This window comes from Rattus norvegicus, chromosome 10, assembly GCF_036323735.1.
Source record: "Rattus norvegicus strain BN/NHsdMcwi chromosome 10, GRCr8, whole genome shotgun sequence".
NCBI classification, from domain to species: Eukaryota; Metazoa; Chordata; class Mammalia; order Rodentia; family Muridae; genus Rattus; species Rattus norvegicus.
In genome coordinates, this window is record NC_086028.1 from 28,345,977 (window position 1) to 28,364,165 (window position 18,189).

At 43.6% G+C, this 18,189-nt stretch overlaps 1 long non-coding RNA gene and 1 other non-coding gene across 2 annotated transcripts; both read right to left on the bottom strand.

Moving 5' to 3' along the window:
• Positions 1-199: 199 nt before the first annotated feature.
• Positions 200-15,819, bottom strand: LOC134480673 (uncharacterized). The gene is made up of 2 exons (XR_010055326.1): positions 10,633-15,819; positions 200-6,721 (listed from the first exon to the last, which is right to left on the bottom strand). It is a non-coding gene; the product is annotated as an uncharacterized LOC134480673 (long non-coding RNA).
• Mir146a (microRNA 146a) lies at positions 4,020-4,114 on the bottom strand. The gene has a single exon (NR_031892.1). It is a non-coding gene; the product is annotated as a microRNA 146a (primary transcript).
• Positions 15,820-18,189: the final 2,370 nt, after the last annotated feature.

An 18,189-nucleotide genomic window follows, 5' to 3' on the forward strand; every position in this document is an offset into this window, starting at 1 on the left:
TTGGTTGGTTTTTGTTTTGGTTAGGCAGAAATAATTATTTAGCAAACAAATTACTTGCTACCATATACCGGACAGACACACACACACACACACACACACACACACACACACACACGCAGAGCAAGCAACATACCAGTCAGTAACTCCTCTCCAGTCACCCCTCAGTGACAGAACTGTCTGGAATCAGTACAACTGCGTATGAAGTCTTCCACAGTAATTTATTTTAATTACAAATGCCCAGAGTAAGGGTCAAACCATAAAGAAAATTACAAAGAAAGAAAAGAAAGTGAATCTCAAGTCTTACCCTAGAGAAAAAGTCTCTGTTAATAAACTGATAATCGTCTTTCAATATACTTACTTCTACATCTCATAGTAGCCTATAATTTATAATCACACATCAACTCAAACAGAATATGACCTTTGGGGTAACCTGACTTTTCCGCTTACACACAATAAATCTCTTTTTATTGTATGTGTAGGTCTGAGCACATGAACACAGATACTCACGGAGTCCTGAAGAAGGCTTTGCATCCCCCCCAGAGCTATAGTCACAAGCAGGTAAGTGCTGAAACTGAACTAAAAAGGCAGGATTCACTCTTAACCACTGAGCCACCTCTCCAGCCCCTAAAGTAAGTTTTGATAAAGCAAATACAACCTTAAATCAACAAAAATCCTTAGCAAATCGATTACTTAATGAAATCTTAACCCATACCTCAACTAAAACGTTTTCCTTTCTTTTTGCAGAGCTGGCAACAGAACCAAGAACCTTGCTGATTATGGTAGGCAACCTCTAAGCTACACCCTGAGCCTGAAGCATCCTTTATTTTGTAAATTCCCATTGACTCCTCACCGGTAGAGCTTAGCCTGTGGTTGGTCCCTCAGCTTCAGGAAGATTCAACTGTGATAAGATCAGCCTCTGTTAGAAAGGCAGACCTCTAGGTGTCATGGGCACCAGTCACACAGAAGCACTGAGCCCAGGGCCCTGGGAGTTTCAGATTTAAATCCTAATCCTCCCTTGCAATCTGGGTGTCAACACTGACCTCTGGTCTCAGCTGAGATTTGCCAAAGTTGCGATTCTAGGACAAGTCCCTGGCTAAAGATTGGATAAGCACGGGATGGAAGCAGGCAGAGGGGGTTGAGAGGCCTTGATTCGATCAGTAGAGCCCAGGCACCAATCACCAAGCAACCCCTTTCCATCAGAAGAGCATTGAGAATACAATATATTCTAGTTACAGTTTCCCTCCACTGCCCCTCAGCTCCTCCCCATGGCCCTGCCTCCCATCCTGCTCCACACCCTTTCTGTCTCTGCCTAGAAAACAAACAGGCATCTAAGAAGTGATAATAAATCAAAAACGAGAAAAATCAGGATAAAACAAAACAACCAAACAAGAAAAAGAGCCCAAGAAAAAGCCCAAGAAACTCATAGATGCAGAAACTCATTCACCCACGCAGGAATCCGAAACAAACACAAAATCAGAAGCTTTAATACATACACAACAGGCCTGTATGGTTAAAACAAACAAAAAAGCCCTGGTTTACACATTATAAGACAAAGAACCTTGAAACATACTGCTGAATTGGTTTTGTGTTGGCCATCTATTTACTCCTGAGCGTGGAGATCGAGAGTGCTTTGTTTCCCCATAAGAAGACTTCCTTAGAAAACACTAATCTTTCATTTGTGAGTAGATGTTATTTGAAATAGCTTCTGGGTTAGGGTTAGAGCCATGGGCCCACTTCTCCTCTTAGCTCTAGAACCCTATCTGATACAGAGCCTAAGCAGGCCCCTTGCAGGCTGCCATCCTTCTGTGAGTCCACTGTATCTCAGCCCTGTTGTGTCTAGAAGGCCTTGATTCCTTGGTGTCCTCCTTCTTTTCTGCCTCCTACACCCTTTCAGCTTCCTCTTCCCCAGAGTTCCCTGAACCAGAAAGGAGGGATTTTATGGAGACATTCCTCTCAAGGTTGACTGTTCTGAGGTCTCTCATGCTCTGCATATATAGAGAGTCTGGCTCTGGGTCTTTTGGTATCGACTTGACAAGATCTGAAATTATCTAGGAGATTTATCTCCAGTCATCCCTATAAGGGGTTGTTTAAATTAAGTTACCCATGGAGAATGCCTGTGAGGGGACTATCTTGACTAAGTTAATTGTGGTAAGAACCACCATAAAGGAGGGTGGCACCCTCCCCTGGGTGGTGTCCTGGACTGCATGCAAAGGAGAAAGTGGGCTGTGAACATCTGCAGCTCTCCCCTTCTTGTCTGCAGCTGTCCTGTGACCAGTAGCTTTCAAGCTTCTGGTGCTTCGATTTCCTCCATGGTTGACTGTACCCTTCAACTGTGAGCCAAAATCATCCCTTTCTTTCATAAGTTATTTTTGCCAGGCCATTTTATCATAGCAACAGAAAAAAATCCTTTTGTTGACTTATCCACGTTACAGAGATGAGGCTTAGTAAAATTCACTGAGATCACACAGGCAAAGCCCTGAATTTAAGAGCTAGTACCCAGTAAATGCCTATGTCCCCGGGAAGAAAGACTGAGCATGTGCACGCTGTAGGGTCTCCCACCTCACGCTGCCTCCCTCTCTTTTCATTCAGAGACAAGAGTGAGAAGGAAATCCCAGGACACCAAGGCATAGCAATGAGTCAAAGAGGATTTCCCAAAAGACAGGGCCATTCCTAAATCTTTGCCAAGTCAAAAGCTTAATAAAGTCCAGATACTACATCCAACAGAAATCATCATCATCAAATCAAGCCTAACTCTCAAAACAGACCCAACATACTTGGTGACAGAGGTCTCTACTGCCTTTCTACAAAGACCTGAGCCCCAACATTTCATGGACTATGTGTCCAAATAGACTTTCTAAGCCTTCCTAATCCTCGTCCCTGGAAGAAACTGGAAGTTACAGTGGAGTCTAATTACAACTTCTTTGTCTTGTTTGGGGGTACAAAATGGGTCGAAATAAACAGAATAAGGGGTCATAAGAAGGATGTGTTCTTTATCCTTTTGAGCTACATATCTGAAAAAGCAGCCAGATACCTCAGCAGATCATGCTAAAGGATAATTGTCACATACAATTAATTCCATCTGGTCCCATAAAGAGACTGGAAAATCACTGCTTGGTAATGCTGTGTGTCTCAAGCTTCATTAAAATGGTGTTTCCCAAGAGTCTCCTATAACAGCATGCACAGTACTTAGTCCCCTTCATACCTGACTCATCCTAAATCATCAGTAAATGTAAACAAAAGTCACTGAAGCAAGAATCACTCAGTGAGGCTGTTTATAGGATGCTGAGCTTTTCCCAAACAGAGGAGGAATTTCCACACTACATTGCTCAGCACTGTCAACCTGATACAATCTGGGATCAAATAGAGAGAGTCTTAGTAAGGGACCCTCTAGATCAGGTTGACCTATGTATATCAGTGGGTGTATATATTGATTATATCAATTACCATAGGAAGATTCAGCCCACTGTAGGCAGCATCATTCCCTAGGCAGGTGATCCTAGACTCTTTAAGTATGGGGGGGGGGGGTGTCAAGTACCAGTAAACGTGTATGAATTTTTTTTCCTCTTTATTTTTCTCCTTTTTTTTTTTTCTTTTTCTTTGTTGAGACACAATCTCACTATATAGCTTTGGCTAGCTTGGAACTTGCTCTGCAGATCAGGCTGGCCTATCAGAGAGCCACCAGCCAAAATTCTGGGAATGAAGATATGTGTCACAATGTCCAGGTCTCTTTTCCTTCTTGTCTGTGGATAAGACTAGCTGCTTCGAGTTCCTACTTCGTCTTCCCTATAATGATGGGCTATAACTTGGAATTACAATCTAAATACCCTTCCTCCCCTAAATTGTTTTTGTCAAGATATTTTATCAAAGCAACAGAAATGAAACTAGAACACACATCAATCGAACATGGATCCCTGTGGGGCCACCAGTCCCATCCTTCACCCCACTCTCTCCACTCTTCAAGTTCCTTGGCAGAATAAGAAAGCCTTCAGAGGTTGTCCTAGACGGTGTTCCTCAGGTCCATGACGATAGAGCTATCCCAGCTAAAGAACTGAACTTCACAGGTCTGACATTGCTATAACCCATGGAATTCAGTTCTCAGAGCTGAGGATACACACAGACTCTCCAGGTAAGGCCTGGTCCTTCCTCACAGGTCAGATCCTGCCAGCCCTGTAAAGACAAGAGAAATCTCTGATAAATCCAGAGGCACTCCCTCTGCAGACTGAACATTCTTGATGCATATGGATCTGGGACACAGATAGGCAAAGTCATAAGTAGTCACTAAGCATGCTGGGCATGTGGTACAGGCCTGTAACCTCAACACTCACATGCCTGCAGCATGTGAAGTCATGTGAAGCATGTGAAGAATGTCAATTTGAGGCCACCCTGTAATCCCAGCACAGAGGAAACTGCATCAGGAGGACTGAGGATCCACGGACAGCCTGAAATACATAGCAAGATTTTCTTAAAAGCAACCAGTAATGTGACAGATGGTTTTTCCTGCCCCCACTGTGCCTTTACACATGTGCCCCTGGCCTGGAAAACTGTCCTCCTGAGGCCCTCACCCACTGTATCACCTCCTCAGCCAGACCATCAATAGCAGAGATGACCGAACAGTAACCCTGTGTCTCTCGTGTGTTCACAGAGCCCCCAGGGTACACAAACTCCTGGCATAAAAACCTCATTTCCCAGCCTCAAGTAACCCAGTTCTACATGGGGCCAGAGGACACGGTGCAGCTGCACTCAACCCATGCAATGTGGGCCATGCACCGCCCACGGTGGAGCATGGCACTGCACTCGATGATCTTTAAAACTGTACTTTTTCCCACCAGCAAGAACAGGACTTTCCCCTTTCAAACCACTGCTATTTAAGGGTCATTGAGTGCAACAGCTTCACTAGTACCTCTTCTCCATCCCCCGGGGACACCTGCCATTCTCCTGAGTCATGTCCAATCCTTCCCTTCATAGAACAGACCATAGTTTATAACTAACTGATACAGCTTTTGATGTAATTGTTGATAAATACCATCTCCCAAACAAGTTATATTTTCACAAGGGCATCACCCATGTTAGTCCTTTTTTAAAATTATATAAACAGAAGCTAGGCACAATGGCATGCTCCCGTAACCCTAGCACTCTTGAGGCTGAAGCAGGAGGATTTCTGAGTTCAAGGCCATGCTGGGTGGCCTTATGGGTTCCAGACCAACCAGAGTTATAGAGTAAGACTCTGAGAGAAAAAAAAATATTCCCCACAACAACAACAACAAATTATTTTAGAACTCACAACTATAGAATTCACCTACTCATAAAGAGTGGAACTCAATGGCTTTCAATATTACCATGAAGTTGTTTGATGGTCACTATAGTTAATCTAAGAATGTTTTAATCGTCCCTAAACTATATGCTAAGTACATTTACTCAATCTCTAGGAGATATATATATATACATATATATACATATATATATATATCATATAATAATATAATTAATATATAACATATAAATGCCTATTAAGAGCATTTTTTAATGAACAAATACAGTCATGTGTGGTCTCTTGTTCTTATGTTCTCAAAGTTTATCTGTGGCTTAGTGTGTGTACCAGTGTTTAATTCACTTTACGGCTTTAATGGGGAAAGATATTCCACTATATGGAAAGTCTACGTTTCTTAATCCATCAGCAGTTGATGGACATTCATATTATTTCTACTTTTCCTAAATATTTATATTTTTATTGTTTTTTTAAAGTATGTGTAAGTGTGTGTGTGTCCATGTGTGGATATGTGCACATGAATGCAGGTGGCAGAGGAGGCAACAGAGTCCACTAGAGCTAAATTTACAAATTGTTGGGTGCTGAATTAAACTTGGCACCCTCTGCAAGAATGGTCTGTGCTTTTAAACACAGCCCTCTGTCCAGCCCATCTCTACTCTTTCTCTGCTACAGATGTTTCTGTGACCATTCTCAGCTCTGTGCTGATACATGCTGTCATTTCTCTTGACTCTATACCTAAGAGTAGAATGGTGGGGTTACATTAACCTGTGTCCCTTTAGAGAACTCTCACACTCTTTGCCAAAGCAGCTACACCATCTGACATTTCCGCCAGCAGGGTCTGGGGCTTCCGTTCTCCACATCCTTGCTACAGTCTGACTTTTTGATTGCAGTTCTCCTGGTAGGTACAAAGCGGTACCTCACTGTGGTTTTGATTTGCATCTCCCTGGTGGCTAATGAGGTTGAGCACCTTTTCATCCATTTACTGCATTCGCACAGCTACTTTGAACAGAAAAAAAAAATCTATTCGCATCTTTTGCCACTTCTAAACTGGGCTGTTTGTCTCTTTATTATTAAATTGTAAGAACTGTTTATATACTCTAAATACATCATATGATTCATATTTCCAGGGGTTCTTTTTTTCTGACTACAAAAGCTTACTTTTAACCTTTTTTATGGGGGTGAGGGGTAGGTCTTGGTTCCATATTGTCCCCAGCTTCGAGAACACACCTGGATCATAGAAGATAGTCCAGAGATTTTTCGAGAAAGGAGGCGGAGTAAATGCTATCTGGGGTTCTTAAATTCATTTACCTACACTCTCATCCCTGTGGTGTGCATCAAAATGAGAGGTCACCTCCATTTCGGTTTTTCCTTCAGCCTGTGTGCCTTCACAAAGTTCCTGTGCGAGCCGGACTCCAAAGATCCAAGATGGCGTCATCTAAGTCCTTCCTTTGGAAGCTTTATGAGCAGAGGGGAACAAGAAAGTAGGATGCACAGCATGCAGAAAGACCAGAAAGCATCTTAAAAACACAGCCAATACGTCTTTGCCAAAGAGAAGAAATAGCAAGGCAATCCTCTCGCTAACCCTTTCTGTGAAGGAAAACCATTAAAACCATAAAGTGGGTCCTTGAAACAAAGAGAGACTTTGTGAAGTATACGTGACCAAACAAATGATTGCAGACTATGTATTTTGTGCTGGACCCGGGGCACCTCTAGGTTCTAGGCCTTGTTGCCCCAGATGCAGCAGTGCCTGACACAAAACATGCTTGAAGGCATGGACACTATAGGCTGAGCTCACTAAACCAAAGTGGTCAAGACATTTCTCCTTGGTCCTCCTGCCTGACCACTTCAAGTTTGTAAATGTCTACTTACTGGGGGGGTAAAAGCTCTAAATTCTACCTCTCTTTCCACTGTTATGACGGTCTACCCCCATGTGAAGTTTTACCTGTGTCTTGGGTCTAACCTGTGGTGGTTAAAACTCAGTTCCTGGAACAACTTCTATTCATGTTCAGGCTGCCACCTCTCAAAAGGTTTCTCTGGCCCTGTGGCCTCACAGTGGAAATACTTTCATTCTAATCTCCAGACAGTAGACACGTTGTAAGCACAAGAAATATCATACAGGACTAGAGTGAACGCTTCATCCTGTCCCCCATACATCTGGCTCACAAACACAACTAAATACGTCATAACGATATCATCATAACTAACAACCAATAAACACTTATGTTCCAGCCACTGGGCTGCATGGATTAGAACGCATTTCACAACAAAGTCATGAGGCAGACTGTACATCTTTCCTGAGAATATCATGTGACTTTCTCTCTTCATTGTGTTAATCAGAACGAACAAAATGAGAATAAGCAGGAAAAAAAATAAAAAAATATAAAAAACCAAATCCAAGTCCTCGAAAAGAACAATACGTGTTCTTAAGCAGTCTACCATATTTCAGACCTTAATATGGTGTATTCGTTTCAAGCAGCCTTATCTTAAATGTGAAGATTTGATCACCAAAACACAGGAATGATAACAACAAAAAGAATAATTTGGAGGAGAAAGAAGGGAAGGATGATATGTTAATGCTTCATGGTGGCTTACGGGGCTCTGTTAAGAATCTGATCCAAATAATCACATTCAACTTTTACAGTAACTCTTTAGTGTATTAGCCATTCTTTCACAAAAGAATTCTGAGACTTTGAGAAGTTGTTGGTCAGCAGTGGTTGTCTTATGCCTTGCCAGTATGGTCTATGCCACCTCTAAACAAAATAGAAGTAAGGAAGTGGCCTCTTCATTTCACAACTTTACACAACCTACCTAGTGAGGGAACCACTAGGTACTAACATTACATTGTGTGTGAGGAAAGCAAGACTTAGGAAGGTTCCACGGCCTTCTACAGCAACTGGGCACTTAAATATTCCAAGTCTGGAACCCATACTCACAGCTACTATATTACCCTGACTGAGGGATGAACTGAGCATAGCTGAGGGAGTGTCCATGTTGAGTCCAGCCACCCACAACATCAGCATCCCAGAACAGAGCTCCCACCCCTTTCCAAACCACATCCCCAGCGCCACCCAGTGCTGGAACTGATCCCTAGGGGCAAAGATAGAGAGAGTACCAGGTCTGCTCACATGCTTAAATTATCTCAAGAGGGGCTTCATTCTCAACCTTAGCCACCAACACTGCTTCTCAAAATCCACTGTTAACAGAGAGGGGAAAAAACACAGGCACTAAGTAACGTGTATGCTGGGAAGCGAGGGTTACCTCTACAAACTCCTTCCCACAGCCCAATAGGACAGTGGCTGCTAACAGCAAATGAACAAACTATCATTCAGTTCCCCCAAACTATCAAGTTAGTGACTTAAGTTAATCCTCAGGCTTCACATCCCAGATTTCTATCTCCCCCACACTGGTGTTACTGACTTGCTTACAGAGTCACTTCTGGCCTTTCTGCTATTCCATGGAGTCAGCTTGTCACTTAAAGCTCTGTTAACTAACCGGAATTGCCATTTCTGCAGCCGCAAATAAAAATCCACGTGTGGTTTTGATGAGTTTATCATGGGAGCTGATTAAATGGTGGCTGCTGAGCTCTGAAAAGAGAGCTGCATTTCATTAACATGGGCTTTCGATTTGGGCTGAATATCATTGTGATTTAAACACATTCACTCCATGATGGGGAGGGCATGGGTGAGAGAGAGCGTGTCCATGTGAGTACGAGGAGAGGCACTATGACACTATGACAGAGGGAAGATGCTAAAGTTGCCCTGGTCTGTCCTGCCAGGTCTGCTCTGCACATCTGACGTGTCCTCAGGTACATTAGTTCAGGTCCCTAAGCCTATCCCTAGCTCAGGAGATAGGCAATATTACTGTTTGCCTTGGGAGGAAATGGAGACTTGCACTCAGTAAACAGGAGGGCCAGGGTGCAGGTTCTAATAGGAATCCTACAGAGCAGTGGTTCTCAACTGAGGACATTGGCAGTGAATGTAAGTGGTTTTGACAGCCATATCAGTGTGTCTTGAGTCTATGGGAAAAGGCCAGGGATGCTACTGAGTAGCCTATGAGACACAGGACATCCCTCAGAGCAACAAGCAGATGGTCAACATCTAAATATTAATAGTCTCAAAGAAACTAAACTACGAAGCCTGGCTTTCGGTACTGTGACCCAGGCCTGATTTAGAGAGACCATGAAAAAGTTGGCCACTCACTCTTTCCTACACATTAATCTCAGTAGTTACTGGCAGCCAAACTCTATACACAGGATTAGTGCTTCTGCCCTTACTTAGCTCCTGAATTTTCTCTCTCAAATTCTCTGTGCTATCGCAGGTCCCTTGCACAAAGGTAGCAAATCTCTGCCAATAACCATTAAGGATGATGGGGAGAGAAATAACAAAAGTGTAGGCTAGGAAAGTTATTTCTGAGGCTCCACCCAGCAGCTGACTTAGAGGGATACAGACACCCACAGCCAAACAATGGATGGAGCTTGGGGAGTCTTATGAAAGAACAGGGGGAAGAATTACAGGCCCAAAAGGGGATAGGAACTCTACAGGAAGACCAACAGAGTCAACTAACCTAGACCCTTGGGACTCTCAGAGTCTGAACCATAACCAAAGAACATACATGGGCTAGACCTAGACCTTCCCAGTCATATGTAGCAGATGTACAGCTTGTTCTTCCTGTGGGTTCAAACAACTGGACGGGAGTCAGGGGGACTCAAAAACTATTGCCTGCTCATGGGATATGTTATTCTAGTCAGGTCTCAGTGGGAGAGAATGTGCCTAGCCAGAGCACATCAATCAATCAACCAACCAACCAACCAACCAATCAATCGATAAGAAAGTAAGTAACATCTACAGAAAAACGAACACCAGGTCTGTGTCAAACTTCAAAGCTAGAAAGGTGGCTCGGTTGGTGAGGTAGACACCTTACGAGCAGGAAGACATTAGCTAAATGCCTTGAGCCCACATTTCTGTGGTTATGACATGGTTTCATGATATAGCCCTGGCTGGCCTAGAACCCAGAGAGATCTGCCTGCTTCTGTCGCCTGTATACTGGAATTAAAGCAGTGGCTCTCAACCTCTGGTCTCAACCCATTTGGGGGTCAACCAACCCTCTTACAGAGGTTGAATATCAGATATCCTATATAACAGATACTTACATTATAATTCATGAAAGTAGCAAAATTATAGTTATGAAGTAGCAACAAGGATAATTAATTTTATGGTTGGGGGTTGACACCACATGAGGAACCCAGGCATGGTATATTTATAATCTCAGCACCTGGGAGACAGTTGCAGACAGGCAGGTCACTGTGGCTCCAGGCCAGTAAGGAAGTCAATCTTAAAAAATAGCCAAGGACTAGAAAGATAGCTCACCAGTCAAGAGCACTGGCTGCTCTTCCACAGGACCCAGGTTTGATTCTCTGTACCTTCAGGTCATGGCTGTGTGTGACTCTCGTTCCAGAGTACCCAACATCCTCTTCTGGCCTCTATGGGCATGCACATGGTACACAGATATTTATGCAAGCAAAACACCCATGCACATAAAATGATAAGAAAAATAATAATAACAAAACCAAAAGGTTTCAGTTTAATAAAAAGAAGATAAAAAAGAAAAAAAGGTGTGGGGAGAAACAATGGCTCCTGAGGAACACATATGCACATGCACATGCACATACATGAACATGTAGACACATACACACACACAAGCAAATAAACAACAGTTCCAAAGTGAAGGTTAAAATTACTCTTTATAACCACCCCTTAAAGAAGGCCTTTTTGGGTGAGGCTCGAAAAGCCTCAAGAACACCAAGACAGGCTTGAGGTGCCCTTTGTAGTGACACAGACATGTGCAAAGAGGTTCAGCTCAGTTTAAAAAAAGAACCATTGCAACTGTTTGTGCAACACTCCTCTAAGAAGAAACTTCACAGACAAAACTTTGAATCTCTGGCTACAGAAGTCAAAAAGACAAGCCCTTGACAGAATCCCATGGATACTTCTCCCTAATTAGCCTAGAGTGGTCTTTCCTTCTCTCTGCTGCTGGTTGTAGCCTTTTCAAGACTCTCTGGTGAGCACAGACATCCAACCTAAGAGTCTAATTTTGCTACAACCGAACTCTTTTCTTTTGATTTAATGCCTGAACTAATATGAGTGACATTTTCTCAGGCAGTGGGAACAACTAGTGACATTGTTCATAGGGCAAACACTGCTGACCCCTGAATACTAGGCTGCCCCAAAATAGTAACACTTCTTGACCCACCCAATGGCCCAAAGAAACAAGGCAACACACTTCCTTTGTTAAACCCCTGCAATTAACTTCCTCTGAGGACTCTAAAGCTCATGCTCAAACCTCCAAGACATACTACAAGCTTAAGAGAGCCAATTGTTTTCCACCATGAACTTGGGGCTTCACTCTACCAAGGACCAGATCTAAGTAGCTATATCCCTAAGGAAATGGGATTTTTGGCAATAAAGAATCTAAGAACGTTCCGTATAGAGTGGTAGACAAGTCACTTTGCCACTGCTCAGATGGGATACCCCCATAGTTGAGGACTACTCCTTTGAAATTGTTTGACTCCCGTTGCTAGAAAGCTCCACCTAGACAGTCAAGACATTCACTTAGACATAATCTTTCTTTGGTTTTAAAGAACACAGAATGGGTAGAGTCATCTCCCCAGTCTAAGGTAAGTAGACTTTATTGAGTCATCAATATGGTGTAAAGCATGTAAATTAACTCCCTGGAAGGCAGTGTGTCTGCCTAAAATAAACACAAAAGCCAGGGAGCTGGCTCACTGGTAGAATACTTGGCTAGCATTCGTGAGGCTCTGGGTTCAACCCCCAATGCTAAATAAACTGTAATCTCACTACTTGGGAGGCTTGAGACTGGGGATCACAAATTCAAGGCCTGCCTGAGCTATGAAGCATGTTTTATGCCAACGTTGACAATTAGCAAGACCCTATCTCAAAGAAAACATGAAAAAGGTTCCGGATATAACTCAGTGGTAGAGTGTTTGCTTAGTGTTCATGAAGGTGGAAAGCTGTGAGTTCAAACCCTAGCGATGCCCACGGAAAGAAAGGAAGAAGCAAACCCTCGTAGAACAGGGACCAGTCTGATATTCAGAAAAAAAATAAAAGAGATATCTAGCCAGATGTGGCGGCGCACACCTTTGATCTGTGCGCTCGGGAAGCAGCAGCAGGCAGATTTTTGTGAGTTCAAGGCCAACCTGGTCTACGCAAGTGAAACTCTGAAGAGAGAGAGAAAAAACTAGGTGAGGAAGCCTTGGTTGGCATGTAGCTTCTTTTTGTATAAAAGTTGTTATGATCTCTGAATCCCTCACACCCAAGAAGGGTTTGTGACCAGTCTGTCTTTCTTCCTGCTGAACTAACATTTCTCTAATTACTTTCTTTGTCTCAACACCTTATCTCTTTTGATTTAACTGGCCTGTGGCCGGGTAGCAGTCAAACAGCTAATGGAGTATACAGATGATTTTACAACAGTCCTCTCTTACAGAATCAAAAGATAACTTTCTGCACAATGAAGAGCAAATGGTGATCAGAAAACCCAGCCTGGTGGCTCAAGTCTGCAACTGCAGAATTGAGGAGTTGAGGCAAAAAGAATGCCGTGAGTTTGAGGGCAGCTTGGTCTATTCAGTGAGTTCCAGGCCAGCCTGGGCTACGAGGTAAGATACCATCTCAAATGTGTGTGTGTGTGTGTGTGTGTGTGTGTGTGTGTGTGTGTTATCAACACTATCTGAGCTAGTGTGGCATGGTAAAATCAAGTGTGATTTTACCTACTGTATAATGAGGCTTTGGATAGATAGCTTGATCTGCTTAAGTCTCCATTTCTTTAGCAACCAAATGGGTACATTTCATCCAAGCAATAAATATCTAGTAAGTTCTCCATGATGCGACAATTTCACCGCCATGCTTCACCTTCCAGATTTCATGGACGGGTTATAGGAAAAAACACATGGAATCACTTTACCAATTGTAAATTATAAACAGGTACCATATATTATTAAAACAAATTTCTTATTGACTGGGATCGAAGCTGAGGCCAAATAAGAAAATCCTGCCAGATTCTAGAACAATCTGAGAGAGGAATCATGATCACGATTCAAAAAGTGCCCAAAGCTGGCTCTGAGGAACCACACCCTATAACACAAATTGCTGACAGTCAGAGGAAACAACACTGCCTGAGCGGAGGAAGTACATTCCTGACTCCCCACCCCGGTGCCTTAGAGAAAGTGGAGCTTAGGAATTCAGAGATGAGGAGACCAAGGTTATATCACCAGAAGCCCCAGTGGCTCCTCACCTCATCCCCTGCCTTCTAATATCTGAAATTAAGGGCCAGAGGCTAATCCTCCACCTTCCAACAACACAAGAAAATCCAGTCTGAGCAGACCCCAGTCAGAGATTCAACGTCCCTTGCTCCCTCCGAGTTCTCCCACAAAGATCCTCAGTGCTTATCCTACACAAACAGTGAGTAAGTGCAGCAGTGAGATTAATAGTAATAATAATTAATAACAAGAACGTTGCTTCGGCTCAAAAGCCCAATACAATACCGGGAACTCGAGGACAGAGTATCAGCAATCAGAAAAGTCTGAGACAAAAACCAAAGCTGAACAGTAACAGATGAGTAAAACAACATTGACTGGAAACATCTCAAATGCCAAGAAAACGTTGTAATAAATAACCCGGAGGCCCGTGGGTTTCATGAGAGAAACGTTACATTACTGTCAATTAAAATACAAGTCGTTTAACAGAGAAAAAAAATGTTTTAGAAAAGTAAAAAAAAAAATTCCTTCGGCAGACAAGACTGAAGGAGATTGAAAACATTCGTACAATAAACAAAATTATATGTCTTAATTCCCATGTACCCCCCATGCTCCATATTTGACAATGTAAGATTTTCTTATTACTGTCACTATAAGAAAGTTGGTGACTTGCCAAATAGGAGCCACAATGGATTTAAGGAAGCATACTACTGTATCACCCACACTGCCATCCCACCCAAGTAACAAAAGATTAAAATTATTTTCCTTTCAGAAACCGTCCCATGCTTTAACTCTATTACTGGAAATATTTCTGAGCCAATGACATTTGTATATTTACAGCCCATGACAAGTCTCACCTGCTTTAACTCTAGTGTCACTCACTACGCCTTGAACATCTTGATTAGAATCTTTAATGCGCCATTTGCTCTGCAGTCATCCACTGTACAAAAGCCAGCTGACTCTCAGACAAAAGATAGGTGCACAGTAAAACAGCTGGCAATGGTTATTTCTCTAACTCCTGTTCTCTGAGCTCAAATTCCAGGTTACCTATCTTTTCCAATTTTGACCTTCCTTCTTCTCCCCACCCCTCATTTTGCTACTTCCTCCCATTCATCCTACACTCCCCACCCCCTTGCCATGGCTGCCTAGCTGGTGTTACCACTCCAACGGACCCCCCGCTGTCGCCATCCAGGGAGAGAAGAGAGATGGCAAGGGCCTTGCAGAAGAGCATCTTTCTCTTGGCTCACTGGGGCAGAGGAAGGAACTCACAGGCAAATTTGCATATGCTTTTATTCCATTCCACACCCTGCGAGCTAACTCTCTCTGGAAAGTCCCTTCTCAATTCCCTCCTCGTGGCAGCAAGGGAGGAAGTGGCTGAGCCGGAATAGAAGGTTCCAGCCCAGCCAGTGTCAGCATCTCAGGGCAAAAGCCAGCAGCTCCCACCTTAAAGCCAACAGAGTCTAGATCCATGCAGATGCCCGCAGGGGACCCTCTCTTATCCAGGTGGGCTGCTGACTACAGATACAATGGCCTGCAGGGTCTAGACAGTTCGTTGCAAGACAGAGTGAGCTCCAGCCTCCCCTGAGGAAGTGCTGGTCAGGCGCTGGGTCCCTGGCTTCCTGTCTGTACTCTCCCCTGCCAGTGGGGAAATCCCGAGAGCTTTGTCGGCTGCCCAATGAGCCTGTTGGCTTTTCAAGTAGGCGTAAGACTGAGTTTCGACCAAAAGCCTCAATTTAACATTCGGATGGCAATAAATAAATAAATAAATAAATAAATAAATAAATAAATAAATAAATAGCTAGCTAGCTAGCATGTGTCCGGGTATTTTAAAAGAGAAAGATTTGGTCTCTGGAGTAGGGCTCGAGAGGAAAGATTTCTTTCTAGCTTCAAACACACAGGCCTGGATTGGCTCAGCAAGGGGAACAAAGAGGCGCTTTCAACTATGAACTGACAGCTTAAAGTGAATGTGGGCCTGGCAGGCAGGAAGAACACTCAGAAATCCATCCCTTCCCAAGCATCCTCCTGCAGAAAGGCAGACCCTGCAGAAAGGGAGTTCAGGCAGCGGCAACCTCTACATTTTAATGAGGTCCCACCAGACAGCAAGCACTCTGACAAGTGTTTCACAAACATGATCTTTCCATTCCACTATTTTAATCTTTGGTGTGGTTAGGGGACTCGCCTAAGGTCACATAGCCCTTCCGTGGATACCCTTTGCTGCTTATAGTCCCAAAGTCAGAAAACCCTTACAGAGGTCTTTGGAATGTGCAACGACCAAGTTCAAATTCCTAGTCGAGATAAATAGACAGAGCCTCCCTGGGAAATCACCCGCAGGCAGAAAAGAGACAGTTCAAGGATTCTGCTCCTGGCACAGGTGGTCAATGCCTGACCTCTCCAGATGGTATCTAGAGCCCATCTTGCTGGGATGGCAACGCTTTTGCTTAAACTTCTCTTGCACCTAGCTTTTTGGAAAGCAAATATTTGTTGAGCATCATTGAAAGTCAGACACAATGCCCTATTTAATCCTCCCAATGAAACACACACACACACACACACACACACACATACACACACACACACACACACACACGCACAAATGTCACACATGAATGTAGTTACTATTTTCATTCCCTGGATTATAAATAAGGAAACTGGGACTCTGAAAGACACTTGCCCATGGCCATGAAATTAGCAGAGCTGGGGTTAGAAATGTTGTTTGTTGTCTCCAGGTCTCTTGTTGTCCCCGTATGTTACCTCATGCCGACTCTCAGGGAGTTCTACATTCTGGAAAGGGACCTCCTTTGGGTAGAGGCCTGGCTCCAGGCATCTGAGTAGATTCTCGGCTGAATTTAGTATTCACTGAAATCCTGGGTGTGTAGAAGAGATGAAGCACACTGGTAACCAGAAAGTCAAGGCCCATGTCTTTTAAAGTGTAAAAGACCTATTCGTGAAGCTTTATCTAAAAGACCAAAAGCTACAGCATGTCAGTTAGTAATGACCCCATTTAAAGAAAGCTGAAACCATTTGGAGCCATTGATGAGGGGTGTGGTGGGGGGATGGGTAGACATGGACTTGAATGGAATTAACAGTGGGAGCTTGAGTCTGCCCAGTGTCTGCTGACACTTTCACACCCCAGTTCTAGACTGCTAACTCCTGCAACCAAGGGTCTCCTTCTCAACACCCAGGCTCATTCACTGTGGCTTTCAGAAGCGGTCTGGTGGATGCTCAAAGCCAGATGCATAACCCTTTGCTGCCACCAGCTGTGTGTGCTTCTCACCGTCTTCCTTTTGCCTTGGGAAGCAGAGACTAAAACCAAGAGGCAGGCTTTCATAGATGAAATGTGAATTAAGCTTCCCCGTCTCACAAAATCTTTAAGGTCTTTTTTGGGGGTTGGGGTGCAATGCAAAAAGATAAGCCTAAATATCATTTGTGGAAGTTATGACGCACACAAAGAAGAATGCTACACATTTTACCATCTACGTGACATTCAATGCCTACCACATGACTATTTCTAACCCCTAGAAATAAACAGAAGACAGAAACTGAGACGAGTGAACTACTTAGAGGGTGAGTCCAGAGGGGCTGGGGAAATAACTGTTGAATGAGTAGGAGGCCGTCCATGCAAGAACACTCACTATCTTTCTTGGTTCAGAGCCCCAGTCTAACTAAATGCCATGGCGGGGGCTGTGAGAATGGCTCTGTGCTAGTTATGAGTTCATACTGGCCAGTGGGTGGTTTCACACCCCTTTAACCCCAGCACTTGGGAGACAGAGGCAGGCAGATCTCTGAGCTTGAGAGCAGCCTGGTCTAAAGATTGAGTTCAAGAACAGCCAGGGCTACACAGAAAAACCTGTCTCAGAAAGAGAGAGAGAGAGAAAGAGAGAGAGAGAGAGAGAGAGAGAGAGAGAGAGAGAGAGAGAGAGAGAGACTGTGTTAGTTCATATTGCTCATCCAGGACACTTAAGTTACCAGCCATCTTCAATTTTGACTTGTTGAATCTGGCTGAGCCCTGAGTTCCTCCATTAATTCCACTCAACATCTTTTTGAGCCCTGCGTGGTTTTTGTTTTGATTTCTAGTATCACAACTCCTTCCAAATATCTCACCTCCTACTCAGTCCTCAGTTCTCCATTATATTACACATCCCGAAACACACACATCCCACAGTCAATATTGCAAACCAGCCATTCTCAGTTCACGGACTGCCTGGGTCTGAGAGTAAGTATTTGGGGGCAATGTGGAGCCATTGAGAAAAAGATCCCCCACAATGCCATGCGGCTCCATGAGCGTCATTGCTGGGATAAGGTTACCAGTAATTTAATATTTACCACAATGTGTCATTTAATTTCTTGGGGGAAAAAAAATCTTGAGGATACCAAACACACCAAAGAGTAGTAAAGGGTAGCTATTTGTAGTAGACTAGCAATAGATCCAGGAAAGGTCTTCCTTCATTTTTCACCCCTATTTTCTATGCTAATAAATAAATAAGAAAGGAAGGAAGAAAGGAACGAAGGAATGAAGGAGAAAGGGAGGAAACAGAAAAGAAAGGAATGAAGAGAGGAAGGGAGAAAGGAAGAAGAGAAACTGCCAGGGAAGCAGGTAGGCAGTCTTCAGATTTTCACTCTTCCTCCTCTCATCTAAGACCCATCCTCCAGATCTGTA